Genomic DNA, 22,274 nt, shown 5'->3' with positions numbered 1-22,274 from the left:
CTGAGTTTTGTAGGGTTTCAGTCAGAGTTCCTCTACATCTGTGCAGACCAGCATGAGACTGATCCACAGATGTGATTATATAGATCTGGTCTTGTCCTGCGCTGTAATAGATCTGGTCTGTTCTTCTGCTGTTATCTTGATCTTTATACCAGCTGTACCTCCAGACTCCTGTCTCCTGTATGTCACATGTGAGAGTGACTCTCTCTCCTCTGAACACACGGACATCAGGTTGAACAATCACTACAGGTTTGGGTCTCACTGTGAAATAAGCAAACACACATTTCACATGTCTGAAAGTCATTAAAACTCAAAATATAGAAAGAATACTTACCTCTCACTGTTATCTTAACATGACTGAGGTCTGTGTAGTAGTTTTCTCACTTTGCTCTACACCAGTATGTTCCTCCATCAGAGACGCTCACAGAACTGATTGTTTTAGTTCCTGCATAATCACCGAATTCCCAGTTTGAGTCTTTCCCCCAGTCAAACGTCCATCCAGTTGAGCTTCCCACGTCACAGCTGAGAGTAACTGTGTCTCCAGTGAACACTGAACTCTGGGGCTTTACAGTCAGAGTCGGCTGCAGTTTATCTACACAGTGAAACAACCTTGAGTGTATCTTTCACACACACAGGCATTATTTTCCATATTTGTCAGTTTGCCTGAAAATGTTTTCTTTTAAATATAAAAGTGTTGTTCCACTTTTACTAATAGCACCCAACGAAAAGAGCCAAAATAATGAATAATGATAATAATGATTTGCCTTGACATTTATTTGTTATAGTGGATGCTTTTATCCCAAGTACTTTCTGAGTGTGTTTCCTAAACATACCACCTCCACCCTCCATTATTCAAACCAAAAGATAGTGCCAGACCAAACACACATTTTTGTTTGTGCCAACAAATGACATGTCAGACCACTCAAAGAGAGATATGGAGATATAGTGCTTATAATTTACCAATGACATAAAGGGTTCCTTACTATGATTTCACTTTTTTAACTTTAGTTAAGCCCCAATCACACTAAACGCGTTTTTCAGGTTCGAAAACGCGAGGCACACAGCACGGCCAATCGGCCGATCACACAGAACTGGCAGTGCCAGGGAGTCAGCTGTCCTGTCAGTCTAATCACGAGCGCTCTAAAAAACAAAACAAAAAAAACCTGCGATGACGTCGGCGCTTTTTCCGCTCGAAGTTGCTTTTTTTTCTTTCAACTGCAAAAACGCGAGGCACAGCAGGCGGTAAAACGCGAGGCGACTGGGGCGCATAAACAGCACGCAGAACGCTCACTGCCATAGGAAAACAATTGAAAAAAGGCTCACTGCAAAAAAAATGCGTTACGTGTGATCGGGGCCTTAGTGTGCAATGCTGCTGTTTGAGCACATTTGCAAAGTTACGAAGCTCAAATAATGCAAAGGGAGATATTTCTTTTACAGAAATCGATTTTTAAGGACTACGGCATGGTAGGAACTACAACAAGCTTCTTCCCGGGTTGGTGACATCACAAACCCTAAAGTTCAGTAGCCCCACCCACTGGTTCGAGCACAACAAGTAGTAGTAGGTAAATAACAGACATGAGGCTAATACTGGATCAAGCAACTAAGCAATAACCATGCCTTTGATGAGTGCAAAATGTTGTGCAGAGCCAGGTTGTGGAAAAACACAGTAGCTGCATTAGATTTGCAGAGAGCCTGAAATAAAAAAAAATCTATTGTGTGCCTTCTATATTTGATCCGACAGGAACTGCACAACATGCAAAGTTTTTACTCTTTACTGTGTCAGTATTGCTTTGTTACAAATTGATTTGTACAGATGATGTGTACATGTCTAAGCAAAATCACCAGTGCAGTGACCAGTGATTTCTTATGTAATTATTCATGTAGGCCAACAGTCAGATGTTTTCTGTCTCAAAATCATTTACTGTCAGTAAATCAAACCAGTGACTAAACGGTCAACATCACATAGGATAAAAATAATATTTAAACTGTGGTTAAAATATAGAAAGCAATCAAAGCACGCTCACTTTACAATCGCTGGAACTGTCAATCAAACAGCGCGAGTGTTCTGGACTCTCGCCAAAACTCCCATTTGAATCAACAAATCTCTTATTTATATTGTGTTTGCACTGTTAGTTATGATGAAAGGATTCGTTAGTGTGCAGATATCGAGTTACAATGACGAGATCGCTGCATTCATGCGCTCAACATGTCTGTGATCGGCTACAATGCTCATCCACTGCAACCTTTCATGCCACAATCTAAATATGATGCTAAAATCAACACTTTCCACGATTCATAAACCTATAAACTAGGTCAGCCAGAACCAGCATTTAAATCAGAGGGCTAAAATCAGGATAGGAAAAATGCCTTTTATTATTAAATTATTACAATTTTGATGTAAAAATCATAATAGTGATGTAAGTGCACCCCAGGAAACATAAAATAATGCAGTTCATTATCCCTTTAATTAGGCCTTTTCGCACACAAATGGGATACGAGAAACTTTTAACAAAAACCAAACAAACCTTGGAATTGTATTTGTATTTATTTATTTATTTATTTATTTATAATTTATTTATTTAATATGTGACAATATACTTGTATATCACAACAACAACTTGTATATCATAATGTACTGTATGTAATTTTATATTCAGTAATACACTTCATAATATATAGATGTATATCTGATGATCAGATATAGTACTGTATGTGTAATATATTGCATATATGTGACCCTGGATCACAAAACCAGTCTTATGTTGCACAGGTATATTTGTGGCAATAGCTAACAAAACATTCTATGGGTCAAAATTATAGATTTTTCTTTTATGCCAAAAATCATCAGGATTTTAAGTAAAGATCATGTTCCATGAAGATATTTTGTAAATTTCCCACCTTGAATACATAAAACATTTATTTTTGTGAATGGATGCAGCACTATCGCCAATAGAAATGGACAACTTTAAAGGTTTTCTCAATATTTCGATTTTTCTGAACCCTCAGATTCCAGCTTTTCAATAGTTGTATCTCGGCCAAATATGGTCCTATCCTAACAAACCATACATCAATGGAAAGATTATGTATTCAGCTTTCAGATGATGTATAAATCTCAATTTTAAAAAAATTACACATAAGACTGGTTTTGTGGTCCAGGGTCACATATTACTCATGCAGCATAAACACACAGACATAGCTTGTATGTATACACATGTATATATTATTTCCATAAGACCTGTCTGATTGTTTACTTTGCTGGATATAGCAAATAATGACAAAATGAACGTGTTAAACAAGATAAATGGTGTATGTTTAAGCCACGATCATGTATGTGTGTGTGTTTGTGTAAATTAAAACCACTGAAATTACATGATAAAGGGTAACTAAACCCTAAAACAACTTTTTTTAGTTAATGATCTGTAAGACTGGGGCTTTATTAATGCTGCTCATTGATTCAAGTAATTTTTTTGACATTTGGGTATAAAGTGTTTCAATTCTACAATATATAGTGTAAAAATGTCGGAGTGCTGCCCTCTTCAGGTTGAACGGTTGCTACTGCAGTTGAATTTTCCTATTGGATGTTGTGGTGCCGCGTAACATAAGCAGGCACCAGCTCACCGTGCCCTTGGCAGCCCCTGGTGTAAAAACATCTTGTTCCATCAAAACCACTGTAGTGAGTCAGGAGTTGGAATTGTGAGTATTGAAAACAATCAGGATAGCGTATATTAGCATCTAGTTAGCATAGCATTTATATAGTTATATAGGTTATTTTGTGTATCCTAGGTAAAATGGGCTTCTCCACACAGCTCGCGCTGAAAAGTGACGCAGTGCCAAACGCTGCTCCTCCTGCATGGACTCCACCACCGCAGCGGCGTCTTGATGTGAGTGAGCATATATTTTTAATCACAATTTTTGTTTCTTCCTATTAGGCTAAAGTTAATCTTCTGGGTTCGACAAACGCATCGGCATATACAATAAACTGTTAAATGTTTACTTTTTTATGTGTCCACTTACAGTCTAAAAAAATAAACCATTGTGGTTTTGTAAAATAAAGAAAACAGGGTATGCTTTCTGCCTCTCCGTCTCCGTGAACTTTTTTTCTGGAGCACATCTCTAAACTTAAACAAAACTCAGTGAATACTAGTCACACAGGCATAAGCAAAAGTCTCTGCTATTAAATTATCTAATTCAAAACGAAAACAAATATTCTCTGTTTATGTAATCTGTATGAAAATCTAAAGATGTCAGTCGTTCTCATGGCAACTCATTATCTGCTAATGTGATCTTGATTATTGAGGGGTCTCAGGTGCACGAGGCTTTTTCAAATGTTGCCAGTGGGTGGAGTCAGGCTCTGACCAGGGGTTGAGTAACCTTTTAAGTATCTTTAGTAGTGGAAAGTAGTCTACATTTTTGTAACATTTGTACTTAACAGTATAGACAAACAAAACCAAAGAAAATCTTACCTTGTACTGTTAACACAACCATTTCACTGTGCTCTGAGTACTCTGTGCGGTAGAACATTATTCTGGTTGCAAAACACCCATAAAGTCCTCCATCAGAGGCTTGAACATTGATCAATTGATAATGATTTATGCCATAATCGATCCACGTGGTCTTGATGAACCAGGAAAACATCCATCCAGGCGAGATTCCCAGATCACATGTGAAAGTTACTGTGTCTCCCGTGAACACAGATCTCTGGGGATATACAATTAAATGTGGTACTGGTCTATCTGGAAGAATATAATGATACAGTCTTGAGTTAATATTCAGTCGGAAGTAATGTCTGTAATTGCTCATGCCATCATGGTCACAATTCATGTATTGTTTTATAAAGAACAAATATGCGACTTACATTGAGTGTGTCCAGAATGGATATTTGAAGTCAGCACTAAAAAAAACCAAAAAGAAACAAAGAGGGAGAGAAATAGAGAGAGAGAACACAAATTATAGATGCTGCTTTTAAAAAAATAAGGCATATATTTGTATGGCGTCCATATGTATGTCAATCTAAACATTTATAAGAAAATTCCACATTCACAGAAATGTATTTCAGTAAAACAAACATTCATTCATATGCATACAGGGTGATATGGCCAGCAGCCAGTAGGGGGCGCTGCTCACCCTGTGGTCTGTGTGGGTCCTAACGCCACAGTGTAGTATCGGGACACTATAGGCTACTGTCAAAGAGCACCGTCCTTTGGATGAGACGTAAAACCAAGCTCCTGACTCTCTATGGTCATTAAAAATCCCATGGCACTTTTCGTAAAGAGTAGAGGTGGAACCCTGGTGTCCTGGCTTCATTCCACCCATCATAAAACTCATCAGTATATTTTTGGCCATCATTCAGACAGGATCTGCTACAGCAGGCTTGTATTAATAGTGGACAAAAAACAAGATGACAAATAAGTTATAACCGTAATTAAACTAAACTATACCTGCTCTATCTCCATTCAGCATATATTTTCTGGCTCTGTATGCAGTATTGTAACTCCGGTTTTTTACTGAACACTGCTAGTACAGTTTCTGTTCAGACATTTTAAATTAAATTAGACAAAAAAAAAAAATATCTGTTGGGTATTTTTCAATTAAAACTTCACATACACACTCTGGGGACATCAGAGACTTATTTTACATCTTGTAAAAAGGGCATACGTGCCCTTTAAAGGAGAACTCCGGTCAATTTTAACATTGAGCTCATTTTTTTGTACATTTGGAGTGCTGTCAATACAGAGAACAACGACAAAAATCGGTGTTGCCTACACCGAGTTATTCTATTTTTAAAATTTGCACCCTGTTGACTTCAATGGGGCAAGTACTAAACCTGCTTTTAGCCTCTTAACATCCTTGATGTGTCATTACAAGTGCACAGGTCATGTGAGTGATTCCTTCAGAGTGAACACGAGTGAATCTGACTGCAGTAGATGTGAAAGATATGTATAAAAATGATGTTATTTAAGCCAGCGCAAATACCTTTGTTTACATCCTGTTTTCGGTTGAAGTCCAAAGTAGTCGATTGCAGAGTTCACACGCATAGGTTTAATACCTATGATCACGCGCGTGAACTCGGCAATCGACTACTTTGGACTTCAACCGAAAAACAGGATGTAAACAAAGGTATTTGCGCTGGCTTAAATAACATCATTTTTATACATATCTTTCACATCTACTGCAGTCAGACTCACTCGTGTTCACTCAGAAGGAATCACTCACATTTTCTGTGCACTTGTAATGACACATCAAGGATGTTAAGAGGCTAAAAGCAGGTTTAGTACTTGCCCCATTGAAGTCAACAGGGTGCAAATTTTAAAAATAGAATAACTCGGTGTAGGCAACACCGATTTTTGTCGTTGTTCTCTGTATTGACAGCACTCCAAATGTACAAAAAAATGAGCTCAATGTTAAAACTGACCGGAGTTCTCCTTTAAGTTCACAGAGTCACAGAGGTGTGAATGAAAGCAAACACAATTGTTTGTCAGTTAGAAGAACATAGGAGAATACAAACATTTTTGAGTTCTGAATATTACCAGAATTACAAAACATGGCCTGGAAGGTTACAGAATCCTCTGAAGATGAAATTATTATTTCAATGTTTTAATAAAGAACAAAGGATACAAAAAACAAAAAAAATTGCAGACAATAACTGAAGAATAATTAATTGAGAATAGGTCAAATGAAAGAAAGAGGCTTGTGGAATTAGACAAACATCAGATTCAGAATGTAAATAATAACCAAGTCCAGCTCTAAGTTCCCAACAAAAACTTAGTTGGAATCACCACTGACAATTTAGTCAATGCAAAGATCTGTAGGACTGAAATCAGGAAAACTTCAAACAAGTATTCTGAATTACCTAAAATGAACAAACAAAAAGGGGAAAAATGAACCTGATTTCAGTTTAAACATGAAAGAAACAAGTCAATTATCAGATGCTGATGCGGCAAAAAGATGGAAATTCTCAACAATTCACCTAAGCAACAAATCTGCTTAGACCACCACACAGGGAATCACAACCACCCAACTAAATAGTAACAAAGAAGGGGACCGTCATTTCCAACTCAGTCAATTGACAAATCATTGCTTAAAGAGGTTTTTACAAACATACGTCCTCATATTTGGATAAGCAACTTCTGATTGCTGAAAGCTCAAGAGTCAAACAGTTGAACTGTAAACATTGAAGATGTACAAGCTGACACACACATTATAAACATAATTCTTCTGCCGGATAGAATAAGAGCAGCATGAATGAGTTAAAATACATATCAAAACCTGATATTTGCTATAATGCATAATAATTTTAGCTGGACAATAACTTTATTCTAGAGCTGCTATAAAGCCAAAACACTTTACTTTAATTTTCTATTATCACTGTAAAGCTGCTTTGGAACAATCTACATTGTTAAAAGCGCTATAGAAATGAAGACGACTTGACTTGACTTGAAATGAGAAAATAATACTCACAGAGCATCAGAAGAAGTGAACTGAGCTCCATGATCTATTAATGACACACTGTCAAACACACAGTCTGTTTTAAAGAAAGTTACATTTCCTGTACTCAAGAGAGAAGGCGAAGAAGAAAATCTCAACCAATAGCCTGACAACGACATTTCACCATTCATCAACACCAGAAAGAAGAAAAAAAAAAAGAAAAAAAAATAAATAAAAAAATACATGAATAAATATCTTGGCTATAGAGAAGTGCATAATTTATAATCAAATTTGACTTAAACAAATCACACATTGCCAGTGGATTGGTAATTGGGATTCATAAATGATTTCCTTAAGACTAATGGAGGCCTATTTCCTGTTTGAATAACTCTATTTGGATAATACTTACATTCATGAATAATTGTGATCACTCCTGCTTGTGTTTAGAGCTTTTTGACAAAATAAAGGGGTACAAAAATCAATGCTGAATCACCCATGCAGTAACAACATTGATGACCTGAATAAGTCAATAAACAAAGAGGTATTAATGAAACTAGACACACCATGACAAATCATGCAAATCCAGATCATGATCACACTGCACAAACTGTACTTTCAAAATCAAGTGCAAACTACAAAACAGAACCTCATTGCCCTGCAGACATTTATAGACCCTCTTAAACACTTTAGGGCGGCCATATAATACTTATTGGATATAGCGAAACATACACTTTAAGATGCATAAATATTGTCCATATATAACTAGTTCCCTTTCGTTGTCACTCCGAGTTACGTCGGATGACGACGAATGGGGTTTCGCTTAGAAAGCCTATCATCTTCGAGTATATAAAACGAGCCAATGGCAATGAAATGCCATGGGTCTGCGGAATTTGCATAGCGTATCTCCGCCCCACGCAGGGGGTATATAAGGAAGTGCGCGAGCAACATGCAGATATGTTTTCGCCTCGGAGCCAAGTTGATTCTTCACTCCACAGCCAATTCTGAGTTCATCTCTTCATTCTCTTCGAGACGAGCCTCTCTCCAAGTGTTGGTGTGACAGCGAGTTCCAGCGAGTGCACATTCCCTGCTTATCTGTGCAGTGATTTGCCAGAGTGTGTGTGTTCTCTCCCTGGTCGCTTCAACATTTGTGGAGAAAATCTCCTTTCACAAAAGAGCATTGTACGCGGCACGTCTTTTTAAAGATGCCTCGCCCGTGTATTTCTGGTTGCGGTCTATATGTGTCTGACTCTGATGGGCACAATCGCTGCCTTGTGTGTCTGGGTGTCGAGCACGCTAAGGCAGCGTTTGTGGATGAGTCATGTTCCCATTGCGGGAACATGCCCATCGCACGGTTGCGGTCGAGACTCAATGACCTTCGTGGTAGAGTCCCCTAACCCGCACCCCGATCTACTGGCTCCGCGAGAGCTAGTACATCGGCTGGCGGCCAGGGTGACCTGAGGGTTACGGTGTGGAACAAAGCGCTGACTATTCCACGCTCCACACCGCCCTCTAGCACTGTGCAACCCGCGAGTGTTCCAAATGAGCCTGCAGTACAGTCCTCTGACTTGCCGCATGTCTCATTGGGCTCTCCAGAGGAGGACCGTATGTCGATCGCTGCATCACAAGGTGGGCAGGAGTCCTTGGGAAGTGACGATTCGGCTGTGCTGCCACCCTCGGGTGTCCCAGCATTGCCCGAGTCTGATCCCGAGCTGACGGCCATGCTTTCCCGGGCAGCCACGGCCATTGGTCTTGAGTGGTCCCCGCCACCTGGGCCGGTGCGCTCAGGGCTGGATGATTGGTTTTTGGGAGCGGCCGCTGACCCTCGTCGCCGCCCAACCCCAATACCTTTCTTCCCGGATGTGCATGAGGAGGTCACGAGGTCCTGGAAGGCACCATTGTCTTCCCGTGATCGCTCGGCGACCTCCTCCGCTTTTCCTCCTCTCGATCAGGGGGCTGCTAAAGGGTACACTGGGGTTCCCCAGGTTGAACGCTCTGTTGCGATGCAACTGTGTCCTCAGAGTGCTTCTTCCCGTGGCGACCCAAAGCACCCCTCCAAGGCCTGTAGGTTCTCCTCCACCCTTGTGGCGAAGGCCTACAGAGCTGCGGGGCAGGCAGCCTCCTCACTGCATGCCATGGCGACACTGCAGGTCTACCAGGCCCAGTTGTTACGTGACATGCACGAGGGGAGTGACCCAGCACTCTTCGATGAGTTGCGTGCCGCCACCGACCTCGCTCTCCGGGCGACGAAGGTGACCGAACGCTCGCTGGGTCAGGTGATGTCCACATGTGTGGTCCAGGAACGACACCTGTGGCTCAACCTGGCTGATATGCGGGAGGCCGAGCGGACCCGGTTCCTCGACACCCCCATATCCCAGGCTGGCCTCTTCGGTGGAGCAGTCGAGGACTTTGCCCAGCAGTTCTCGACTGCCCAGAAGCAGACTGAGGCTTTAAAACATGTCCTGCCCCGGTGGCCCGCTGCTTCGGCAGCGCAGTCGTCGGCACAGGTGCCTCAGCCTGCTCGCCGCCGAGGGCGCCCTCCTGTGGCTCCCGCCCCTCCCGACTGGCCTCAGCAGTCATCTGCCTCCGGCCCGCGTCGTGGAGGAAGCCGCAGGAAGGCGCCACAGCCCTCTCCCGCCCCGCGCCCCGCTAAACGCCAGGCCAAGCGGCGCTGATGGCACTGAATTATTTTCAGGAGACGGTAGCAGGGCCGCTCCTTCCCCCGGTGGAGGGCCGGGGGAGAATCCTTGGTTATCCCATTCCCGTTGCTTGTCCCACGACGGGCAGCACCCTAAAATGGTTAAAGAAAGAACTCACACTCCCATCTCTGAGCACACAGAGTTCTCGGATGACAGTGCGCGCCGCTCACGAGCCCCGCCACTCTCATCCCCCTCTGTCGCCAGACCCCTGCCAGAGCACGCCCCTGTGGGACGCTGGTCCTCCCCTGGCCTCCTCTGGCAGGACGCGGCTAATGACCGTGCCCCCGCACCGGGCCGCTATGCCACCCACGCCTGGGCCGGTCATTCCGCCTCGCTGCACCACCGACGGTACGTCTGTGGTCCGTATGACCCCGCTGGTTCAGTTTCTGGGAGCCTGGTTAGAGCTTCCCGGTCTGTCCCGCTGGGTCGCGAGGACCATCAGGCTCGGCTACGCGATTCAGTTCGCGCGGTCTCCTACCCGCTTCAGGGGAATCCGCTTCACAATGGTCGGTGGCAATGCCCCTGTCATGAGAGCGGAGGTCGCCACCCTACTGGCGAAGGGTGCGATCGAGACTGTCCCTCCAGCCGAAATGAGGTCCGGCTTCTACAGCCCTTACTTCATTGTACCGAAGAAATCCGGTGGGTTACGACCTATCCTGGACCTGCGCGTCTTGAACCGCTCCCTTCACAGGATGCCGTTCAAGATGCTCACGGCCAAACGCCTTTTCGAATGCGTACGGCCACAGGATTGGTTTGCAGCGATCGACCTGAAGGACGCCTACTTCCATGTCTCCATTCTTCCTCGACACAGACCGTTTCTTCGGTTTGCTTTCGAGGGGCAGGCATACCAGTACGCGGTTCTCCCTTTCGGGCTAGCCCTGTCTCCTCGCGTCTTCACGAAGGTCATCGAGGCAGCCCTTGTTCCCCTACGAGAACACGGGGTTCGCATCCTGAACTATCTCGACGACTGGCTGATTCTAGCTCACTCTCGAGACCAGGTTTGCGAACACAGGGACCTTGTGCTCCGGCACCTAGCTCGTCTGGGCCTTCGGGTCAACTGGGAGAAGAGCAAACTCTGCCCAGTGCAGAGGATCTCTTTTTTCGGTATGGAAATCGACTCGGTCGTCATGTGCGCGCAGCTTACGAGCGAGCGCGCGCAGTCACTGCTGACTTGTCTTTGTCAGTTCGAGGGCAAAAGTGCGGTCCCACTGAAACTCTTTCAGAGGCTCCTGGGGCATATGGCATCCGCAGCCGCAGTAACGCCGCTCGGTTTGCTTCATATGAGACCGCTTCAGCTTTGGCTTCGCGATCGAGTCCCGAGGTGGGCATGGCAACACGGCACGCTGTCCCAGTGACTCCGACCTGCCGTCAGACCTTCCCCCCGTGGTCGAACCTCAATTTTCTACGGGCCGGAGTTCCCTTAGAACGAGCTTACAGGCATGTTGTTGTATCAACAGATGCCTCCGCCACGGGTTGGGGTACCATGTGCAATGGACATGCTGCCGCGGGCTTCTGTCAATTGCCTCGAGTTGCTGGCTGTACGCCTTGCCCTGCACCGCTTTCGGGCGTTGCTCAGGGGTCAACACGTACTAGTCCGATCAGACAATACCGCCACAGTAGCGTACATCAACCGTCAAGGTGGTCTACGCTCCCGCCGTATGTCGCAACTCGCCCGCCACCTCCTCATATGGAGTCAGAAGCATCTGAGGTCGCTTCGAGACATTTATATCCCGGGAGACCTGAACCAGGCAGCCGACGAGCTGTCTCGGCTTCGGCCTCTCGCTGGAGAATGGCGACTCCATCCCCAGACGGTTCAGCTGATTTGGGATCAGTTCGGGGACGCACAGGTAGACCTGTTTGCCTCCCACGACTCGTCCCACTGCGACCTGTTTTATTCCCTGACCGAGGGCACGCTCGGCACGGATGCACTGGCGCACAGCTGGCCGCGGGGCCTCCGCAAGTATGCGTTTCCCCCAGTGAGCCTTCTTGCGCAGACCTTGCGCAAGATCAGGGAGGACGAGGAGCAGGTAATTTTGGTTGCCCCGTATTGGCACAACCGCACCTGGTTCCCAGAACTAGTACTCCTCGCGACAGCACCTCCCTGGCCTATTCCCCTGAGGAAGGACCTGCTTTCTCAGGGACGGGGCACCTTATGGCACCCTCGTCCTGATCTATGGAACCTCCACGTGTGGCTCCTGGACGGGACGAGGTAGGTTTGAGTACCATACCACCAGCGGTGGTGGCTACCATCACTTCCGCTAGAGCATCGTCCACGAGACATGTCTATGCGTTGAAGTGGAACCTCTTCGTCAACTGGTGTTCTTTTAAAAATCTTGAACCCACGAAATGCCCCATCAGTGTCGTGCTTTCCTTCCTGCAAGAGGGGTTGGAGCGAAGGCTGTCTCCCTCCACCCTGAAAGTGTATGTTGCCGCCATTGCCGCACATCACGACGCAGTTGATGGTAAGTCCTTAGGAAAGCACGACCTGATCGTCAGGTTCCTGAGGGGAGCCAGGAGATTGAATCCTCCTCGTCCTCCCCTCGTACCCTCTTGGGACCTCTCAGTGGTTTTAACTGCCCTGCAGAGTGCTCACTTTGAGCCTCTGCAATCAGTGGAGCTTAAGTTCCTGTCAATGAAGACAGCGCTCCTGGTTGCATTGGCCTCCATCAAGAGGGTAGGGGACCTGCAGGCATTTTCGGTTGACGCAGCGTGCCTGGAATTCGGGCCGGCTAACTCTCACGTGATCCTGAGACCCCGGCCTGGATATGTGCCCAAGGTTCCCACCACACCCTTTCGAGATCAGGTGGTGAACCTGCAAGCGCTGCCCTTGGAGGAGGCAGACCCAGCCTTGGCAGTGCTCTGTCCAGTACGCGCCCTTCGTGCTTACGTTGACAGAACGCAGTGTTTCAGGACCTCAGACCAGCTCTTTGTCTGTTATGGTGGGAAGCTGAAGGGAAAGGCTCTCTCCAAGCAAAGGCTGTCTCACTGGATAGTGGACGCCATTGCTTTGGCTTACCAGCAGCAAGGTCGACCGTGCCCCCTTGGTGTGACGGCCCACTCCACTCGGAGTGTGGCATCCTCTTGGGCTCTAGCGCATGGCACCTCGCTAACAGACATCTGCAGAGCTGCAGGCTGGGCGACACCTAACACATTCGCGAGATTCTACAATCTCCGAGTAGAGCCAGTTTCTTCTCATGTACTCGCTTCAACTAGCCGGTACTAGATTCTGCTCAGGTGTCTTCGCTTGCTCGCCATTCCTCTCCACGGACGGGATACGTGCGATATTTCCTCAGGTGAGCCTAATAAGCCCTGAGTCTCCTCCAGCACTGACGACGTCAACGCCAGAGTTATGCCACCGGCAGCTTTCGCGCTTGGCTAGGTGCCTCCATGTGCATGGTTCCCCTCCGGGTGACCCCCACATGTGTATTTCCGCTGTAAGCCTCTTTGAGCATGTGTCTTTCCCTTGGCAAGCCACCTTGCCACCCCTGGGGTTGAAATATTCCACCTGCGGCTGGACACCCCAGTGTTATTCCGTATGCAGCCCTTCGGGGTCATATGTGTATTCCAAGTCCCCCCCTTCGGGTTGGGCATGATTGCATATTTCCACTGAGATATGCTTCCAAGTGTACCTTGGTATTCCTGTGTTAAGTAGGAGTCCTTTGTCCGTGCCAGTCTCACGACAGGGAGCTCAGACTTACGCAGGGCACTGGAAGACAGTCGAGAGGTGGCGTGATTACACTGGGAACCCCATTCGTCGTCATCCGACGTAACTCGGAGTGACAACGAAAGGGAACGTCTCGGTTACGTATGTAACCCTCGTTCCCTGAGTAGGGAACGGAGACGTTACGTCTCCCTGCCACTTCCGATGTACCGCTGGAACGCCTGAGTTCAGTCTCGGCTCCTCAGCGAAGACATATCTGCATGTTGCTCGCGCACTTTCTTATATACCCCCTGCGTGGGGCGGAGATAAGCTATGCAAATTCCGCAGACCCATGGCATTTCATTGCTATTGGCTCGTTTTATATACTCGAAGATGATAGGCTTTCTAAGCGAAACCCCATTCGTCGTCATCCGACGTAACGTCTCTGTTCCCTACTCAGGGAACGAGGGTTACATACGTAACCGAGACGTTCTCTTTGTCGTATTTTCTGCATTTCACTACCGCATCTAAGATGACTGGATTATATCTTAAATTTGGGTACTACAAATATTGTTGCTTATAACAAATTAGTTGTCATGTTCATCTTGTAAGTTGCTTAGAAAAAAAAACTCCTAACAAATAGCACTTTCCCCAAAAGCAGGTTTCTGAATGGTTCCCTTTTTTTGGTTATTTAACTGGGAATCGTTTCCTTACGTTCTAGGTTGTTGTTTTTTTTGTTTGTTTTTTTTATAACCAAAAACAAATGATTAACTAGGAAACACATCCAGATGGGCTTTTTAATATTTTTGTCTACTTGTGTATAAGCACATAATTCAACTAATATGTAAATTGTGTGAATCTGAGTGAAAATACTTTTTATTTTTATTTTCAGTTCTTGTCTTTATGTGGCACACAAAAGATGAACAGATTCTTGCTTTTCAGTTAAAAATAAAATTGCACATAAATTTGTATCTGATGATAGTCACCCTCATTCTAAACTCATCTGAACAATTTGTCATAGCATCTTTGACAAGTCACAGTGTCTCACAAGTTTTCACTTTGGAAGATCTGGGGGGTTTTTTTGTCAGAGACGATACATGACAAGGTGACGAGCTTCAGTATTTGTAGGGTTTGCTGGTCTTTGGTTGAGAGAGCAGAATTAGGTAGCCTAAGAACATTTTTCCTCAACATCCTCCTCCTCCAAAACTCACAAGTAATACATCTTATTTAGTGTTACTGTGTGCCAATGTAATTGTGTACTTCTTTAGACTGCAGTATGTGGTCTAACTATGTGACTTGCAACAATTTGGAAATGTTTGTTCAATCCCTGAACTTCATATGTTGTCATTGCAATTCATGGGATTCAAAAGAAGCGTACAGACCACACATACAGTGTGTTACATACCTGGGATTTATTTTAGGATTGATACCGACAGTTAATTTTTAAATTTCTCTCACACATTGAAATACAAACACAGAGGAAGGTATGTGCAAACAAGATTGATAAAGACAAAGGAGAAGCATAAAGTAACAACAATAATCTCTTAGTGAAGCTTGCACAATACTCACAGGAGGAAATTTCATCTGTGGTTTGTGTGTTTAACGCTGACCCACAAGTTTCCACATGGCATCATGTTCTGTCTGTGTTAATTTTGCACTGCTCTATGTTCATTTGTGCCTACACTACAGGGTGTAAAAATAACACTGAAGCAGCGTTGAAGTTAATGAGATAATTAAGTGATTAATGATTGACCATTAGTGACGAACACCTGGGGGTATTCCAGAAAGCAGGTTATGTCATACCTGGGTATGTTTAAGGGTAAGTAAGTGCCGGATAACCTCAACTTTCGGTTCCAAAAACGCAGGCTCTCTGAACATAACCTGCTCCGGAGCAGCTCATAGCCCCGGGTTAGTTATAATGTATTTCTATAACAATAAAAAAAAAAAAACATTTATGATGTAACAGATGCCAGCTAGTATGCTGTGCAAGTAAAACCTCACTTCCCTGATCCCAAGAGGCGCTCTAGCAAATGATGGGCTGTATTCTTTAGCCTCCTTTTTAGAATGCCTGACTCCCATACTGGAAACCTGGGCTCGATGCCCCTGCAGAGTGAGGCGAGTAGGACCTGGGTGATGGGCTACAATGATATATCTTACCTTTCAAGCAATGTGGAAACAAAATGACTACACATAAGAAATAAACTTGTACTTTTTACTATCTTTTCAATCACAAACTATTATTAAGTTTAATCAGTCTTTCTTTTTATTATATAATTAGCATCAAACAAACAGTATAATTATTTTTCACAGTAATTAAAATCCCCCTGTAGTCAATAACTGTATCCGTTAAAACTCATCTTTGATCACGGAAATGACATATTTAAACGTTTTTTTCCTTGAAAAAAAAATCTTCATGCCTTAAGATAGCTTGAATGTAACTCTACACCCTTGCCTCATTTAGTATATGCGGTTCTATGAATATGCAAATGAGCCCCGCCTCCACCCACTCACAGCAGCTCAGAGATCCACTCGTTGGCGATCACACGTTGATCTGGGGTGCGTTTCCCAAAAGCATCATTAGCCAACTATGTTCGCAAGTTCTGTCGTTATCAGCATAGTTCAGCGAGTCAGTGTTTCCCGAAACCATCTTTCTAACGAACATTCGCAAACAGCATCGCAGAGTTGTGTGTTTGGAACAACAGATCTCAAGCTGTGGTTAGAAGCATAGTTTCTTGTTTGCATGACATGTGGACTTAATAAATCCTTATCTTGAGCAAAATAAGCAAGATGAAATTCAGTAAATCCTGTGTCTTTTATTTAGACTACATACAAATGTCATTTATGTCTTTTAGTTTGTCAAGAGATTCAAAGCACCGTTTCTGAAGAGTGCGCATGTGCGAACGTGCTCTACTATGTAAGAAGGAGCCTGTGATTGAATCTGGAAATAAAGCAAAATAACTGAGAATGAGAATAAAATAAATGAGAAATAGTCCTCAGATGCCATGTCTGTAATTTATAGCAAAACATCTAGCGTTAATTCGATCTCAAACAGATTCATTAAAAGAAGTTATTACTCCACCACGTGCGTGACGTCATAAACCAATGTGGTTGAACGACCACTTTGCGACAATACAGTTTCGGGAAACAGTCGTGACTAGCTAGTTGATTTTTTCAGCGATGCATCGTACTATGGTAGTTAAGCAGCGAGTTACGGCGTTGTTCGGGAAATGCACCCCTGATTGGTTACAAGGTAGTGTGTGACGTCAGAAACACCAGCGATTTCAAAGCGTGTTTTTAAGACTGTCTTTGGTTCACTGCAGTTTTAAGGAGAAAATACTCAGCAATGGTGTCGACTTATGAATTTACACATGGTTTGTCTTAAAGCATATTAAAAACACATAGACATATAAACAACATTAAAAGCTGGATTTACACCACAGGGGGACTTAAAAGATTATTAAATAGAAAGATTGAAAATGATTGCACAACCACCAAACAGGTGGCGATATTCACCAAGTATATGCAATTTGGAATTTTACAAAAGCAGAAGAAAGAAATAATATGGCGCGCTTTTTCTTAGCGAACGTTTCATGGTGATTTGTCGATTAGTCGCTCTGTTGAGAATGTCTTGTGTGTTAACCATGAACCTACTCTGAGAACTTTCTCCCAGATGCGTTTTTGGAATGTGCTCTTTTAACGATGTCTTTCCTATCTTTTTGGGCCTTCAAAGTGTTAATTAAATAGCTGTCAATTGAGCACCCCTTAGCCATCAGATTTCATCAAAAACATCTTCATTTTGTGTTCCGAAGATGAACGAAGGTCTTACGGGTTTGGAACGACATGAGAGTGAGTAATTAATGACAGAATTTTAATTTCTTTGTGAACCTAGCAGAATGTGGCTAGGTCATAAGCTCTCTGTAAAGTAATGCGTAGTTGCATAATATGACGTTTACCCTCAATGATCCATTAGCAGCCTTTAAATACGTGAGGAGAAGTTTTGTTGAAATGCTGTAAATTTTAGTTTATTCCTCATACTAAATTATTTTTCCTCACGTCACTAACGGTAAAAATAAGTTTTCAGTGATACTGCTTAATCATGAATAACAAATAGGTAGCATATTGGAAATTACATTTATTTATTATAGGTTTGTGTTTATAAGCACTCTGTTTTCCACCTTGAAGTTTATAGTAGATGTATAGGGTTTCCTGCTCTTTGTGTTTATGGCATTCTGCATTGTGCATCTCTTAATTGGATTTCACTACATGCTAGCTGTTACAGTAAAACTATTGTAACTTTTACAGTAGTTTTTCAATCTCTATCTTCAGGGAAACTTTATCTTACGCTGAGTTTGTCCATGCCGAGTGTAAATAGCTTGATGATCTTGAGCAATGTGGAAGTACTGAGTTTATATTTATTTTAACCCACTTTACTGTCAGACATGGTTAAACCCACAGAGCTCAAATAGACCTGATACCAAATCTGACTGTGGTTGTCGTGAGTTTCTGAGACGAATCTGTCTGTGGTCACTGGGGAACATTTTCTAAAAAAAGTATGTTTTTATGAAACATGAAGCTCAACTGATTTACAATCAATTCATATTCAAACATGAAAGCATAATGAATACATTCTTAATTTTGTAAAGATGAATAGAGGAGATAGGGGATGGGGATGTTGTAAGTCTCAACAATATAAAGGAAATAAATCTGTTTGATTTCTGATCATGCGAATGGATTTTAAAAGGCAGAGCAGGGTTCATCTGAATCAGCAGATTCTTGTTAAATGTGATATTGTTTCACATTATCAGTGTAGAGTGTACATAAACACAGCGTCAGTTGCATTGCACGACAACTGTGAATACGTAGTAGTCAGAATAGCCATTGCACTGAAGGATACAGGGCAATTTATAGCGGCATAAATCATAACACATATCAGTGTGTAGAGTGTACATAAACACAGCGTCAGTTGCATCGCACGACATCTGTGAATACGTAGTAGTCAGAATAGCCATTTGTCATTGCTGACAAAATCAGAAATAAAGCTAAATCCATTGTACATCCCATACTTGAAAATAAATGCCTGGTACACTTGGCCTCGGGGTTTCGGAGGAGCCATGATTTTGAGTAACATGTATATGGTAGTGAGTTCAAGGCCAGAAAAGTGGGAAAGTGACACAGTCGGACAAGGAGGAGAAATCAGACCACCACAGGTAGATAATTGGACAGTGGAAAAACTGGTGGTAGTGGTAGTTTTGAGGAGCAACCCCAACCATACCAGTCATATGTTGGTAGAAATTCATGAAAAAGACAGAAGTGCAGTCAGTTGTCAAAAAAGAGCAGTCAGTAACAACTTATTTGTAACTGTCATCCCCACCAGTGGACCTGTAATAGAGGAGCTGCATTTTTAAAAATACCTGAGAAAGACTAATCAGATATCTTAATAAATGTCTGACCATCTTGCTGAAAACTAGTTAAGAATAGATGCAAGCTGGGGTTAGTAAGTACTAAAAATGAGTGAAACACACCGATAATAATTAAGATTATAATAGCATCAACACCTGTAGAGATAATTTTGCAGAGATACTATAGGACAACCCTCCAAAAATGGGGAAAGAAGCCTAAAAACAAAATGACCAGCTGAGGGAACATTAGATGTGGCTATGTGCAGATACACTGAAACATTCGTAAAAAAAAAAAAACAACAACAACAAACAAATAAATAAATAAATAAATAAAAAGGTATTCAAAACAGTTTACTAAGAGATCAAGTAAGATTGGTGAAGTCTGCTAATCCAGTCAGAATTAAAAGTAGACTAATTTCACAAATACCAAGAAAACACCAATCAAAATAATTGATAAGAAATTAACCTGAAAGAAAGTATAAAAATTGCTTAAATGTTAGTTGACCGGTCTATGGGGGAATTAAATTAATAAGCAGGCCTAACAGGGATTGATATGGAGGATTGCGCAAACTGGTGGCCATCAAAAACACTGGAGTTTTATCCTTAGTATAAGTGGTTTGTGTAGTTCCCAGAGGAAAATCAAATAATTGATAAAAAGGTTTATAGAAATATCTGACATTTAGAGATAAAATATGTATAGAGATTATGCTAAAATCTCCAGTCATTTAAAAGAGCATCTCATAAGCAACAGAAGAAAAGATTATGAAGAGAAATTAAATTAACAGATGAATGACAAATCAGATAAGAGAAATTGATAATGGTTCTTTCAAACGACCTTCCAGACATTTTTATCTATTAGATATTGAAGAATTTGGGGTTTATGACAGCAGTGGTTAACACAATCAAATGGCAACTGATATCGACCAGCTGTGTTATTCAAAACATTTAGACACTGTCACATGGGGAATGCCACATTGCCTATAGCTTTTGTCATCAGAGTTGTGTTACCAATTTAAAAATTAGTCGTATTCGGACCTTGAAATTTAGAATAGATAATTGAATATAAAATTAAGTCTATATCATTAGTCAAGAAGGCATAAGCAAAACCCTCAACTTCAGACTATTGGACAAATGAGGTATTAAAAGACAAATAATTACACTAGCAACCCTTTTTACTATTTTAATTTCAGATGCGCATGGTTTTTTTGACCATTGCGCAAGGGGGGAGATTATTAGAAAAATAAAATTAGAAAAATAAAAAAAGACAAAGATTCACTAAATAATGTCAGAAAAGGAACAGCAACTCCAATAGGCTCTATCCCAGTTTCAGAAGGACCCTTCAAACATCTAGTGATGGATTATGTGGACATGATAAAATCAGTAAGATGAAAAAGATACAGATACAGTTTTCATAGATAGATTTAGCATATGGGTCGAGCAGAAGATGGGTTGAAAGTATTGAAAGTTTGATGTTTGAAATAACACATCCCTTAAAATGATGATTTGATAGGAAGGTTTTATTTATTTATTTATTTTAATTTTTTTGTATTTGTATAGCACACATAATACAACAGGCGTTGCCCAAGGTGCTTCATACAGTAGGATAAAACATTTAATTAAAAATTACATAGAAACAAGCAATGGAATGCAATGTACAGACAACAACTCAGAAAGGTATGGTGGTGCCAAATTATGTAGTGCTTTAAAAACCAGAACAATGATCTTGTAATGCACTCTATACTCGACTGGCAGCCAATTCAAGGATCTCAATAAAGGTGTAACATGATCCGTTTTCTTCGCTGACTTAATCAATCTGGCTGCAGCATTTTGTATGTTTTGCAAGCGTGCCAGAGCTTTTTTTATCAATCCCAGAATACAGTGAATTACAATAATCCATTCTAGAGAAAACGACCGCAGAAATAGCTCTCTCAAAATCTGTCGGAGATAAAAATGGTTTGGTTTTTGCTAAGAGCTTTAAGTGAAAAAAAAACTAGATTTAACCACAGAATTTATTTGTTTATCCATTTTTAGCTCGGAGTCCAAGATAAAACCAAGGCTTTTAACCTTTTCAGAGATTGCAACTGCCAGGGGGGTATCTTTTAGTCGCTCAGACACTAAGTTGGAATTGGGACCGAAAACTATAACCTCAGTTTTCTCTTCATTTAGTTTTAAAAAATTAGCTGCCAACCAGTCTTTGAACTCTTGAATACACGCTAATAGGTAACCGAAAGTATTACTATTTGACTGTTTTACCGAAAAATAAATCTGTACGTCATCCGCGTAGCAGTGAAAAGACATGTTGTGTTTCCGAAAGATTGAACCAAGAGGTAGCATATATAAAGAGAATAAAATAGGAGCTAAAATCGAACCCTGGGGAACCCCACACAATAACAAGGACCTCCGGGACATGCAATCTTTTACACACACAGAAACAGATCTATAAGCAAGATACGAATTAAACCACTTAAGGACATTCCCCTTTAGGCCAACCCAAGATTCCAGACACTGCAGAAAAATATTGTGGTCCACCATATCAAACGCAGCACTGAGATCAAGAATCATCAATACAGAGTTTTCCCCTTTGTCCAAAGTCAAGAAAATATCATTAAGCATCTTCACCAGTGCTGTCTCAGTGCTATGCCTTGACTTAAAACCAGATTGAAACACCTCAATTATGGAGTTCGACCACAGGTGGTCTTGAAGTTGCTTAAAAACAACTCTTTCTAGCACCTTTGCTAAAAATGACAGATTTGAAATCAGCCTAAAATTATTTGGGTCATCCATAGGGAGGTTTGGCCGTTTTAACAAAGGAGTCACTATACAGCAGGGATAGGCAACTCCAGTCCTGGAGGGCCACTGTCCTGCAGAGTTTAACTCCAACCCTAATTAAACACACCTGAACAAGGCAATAAATCTTTTCAGGATTACTAGATAGATACAGGCAGGTGAGTTTTTATCAGGGCTAAAGCTAAACTCTGCAGGACAGTGGCCCTCCAGGACCGGAGTTGCCTATTCCTGCTATACAGCATGTTTAAAATCAGTTGGACAAATGCCCTGGCTAAGGCATTTGTTGATTAAGCTCAAGATATTTAGATTCACGGTATCCACGATCTGCTT

General features: G+C 42.3%; 1 protein-coding gene across 1 annotated transcript in view; it reads right to left on the bottom strand.

Moving 5' to 3' along the window:
* Window positions 1-22,274, bottom strand: part of LOC307156321 (immunoglobulin superfamily member 1-like) — a gene marked incomplete at its 5' end in the record, with an annotated part of 516,462 nt that overhangs the window by 159,932 nt on the left and 334,256 nt on the right. The window lies entirely within an intron of this gene.

Source organism: Squalius cephalus (genome assembly GCF_949319135.1).
Source record: "Squalius cephalus genome assembly, chromosome: 3".
Classification (NCBI taxonomy): Eukaryota; Metazoa; Chordata; class Actinopteri; order Cypriniformes; family Leuciscidae; genus Squalius; species Squalius cephalus.
Note: the sequence above shows the minus strand (reverse complement) of the source record. Positions and strands in the feature narration are given on the sequence as shown.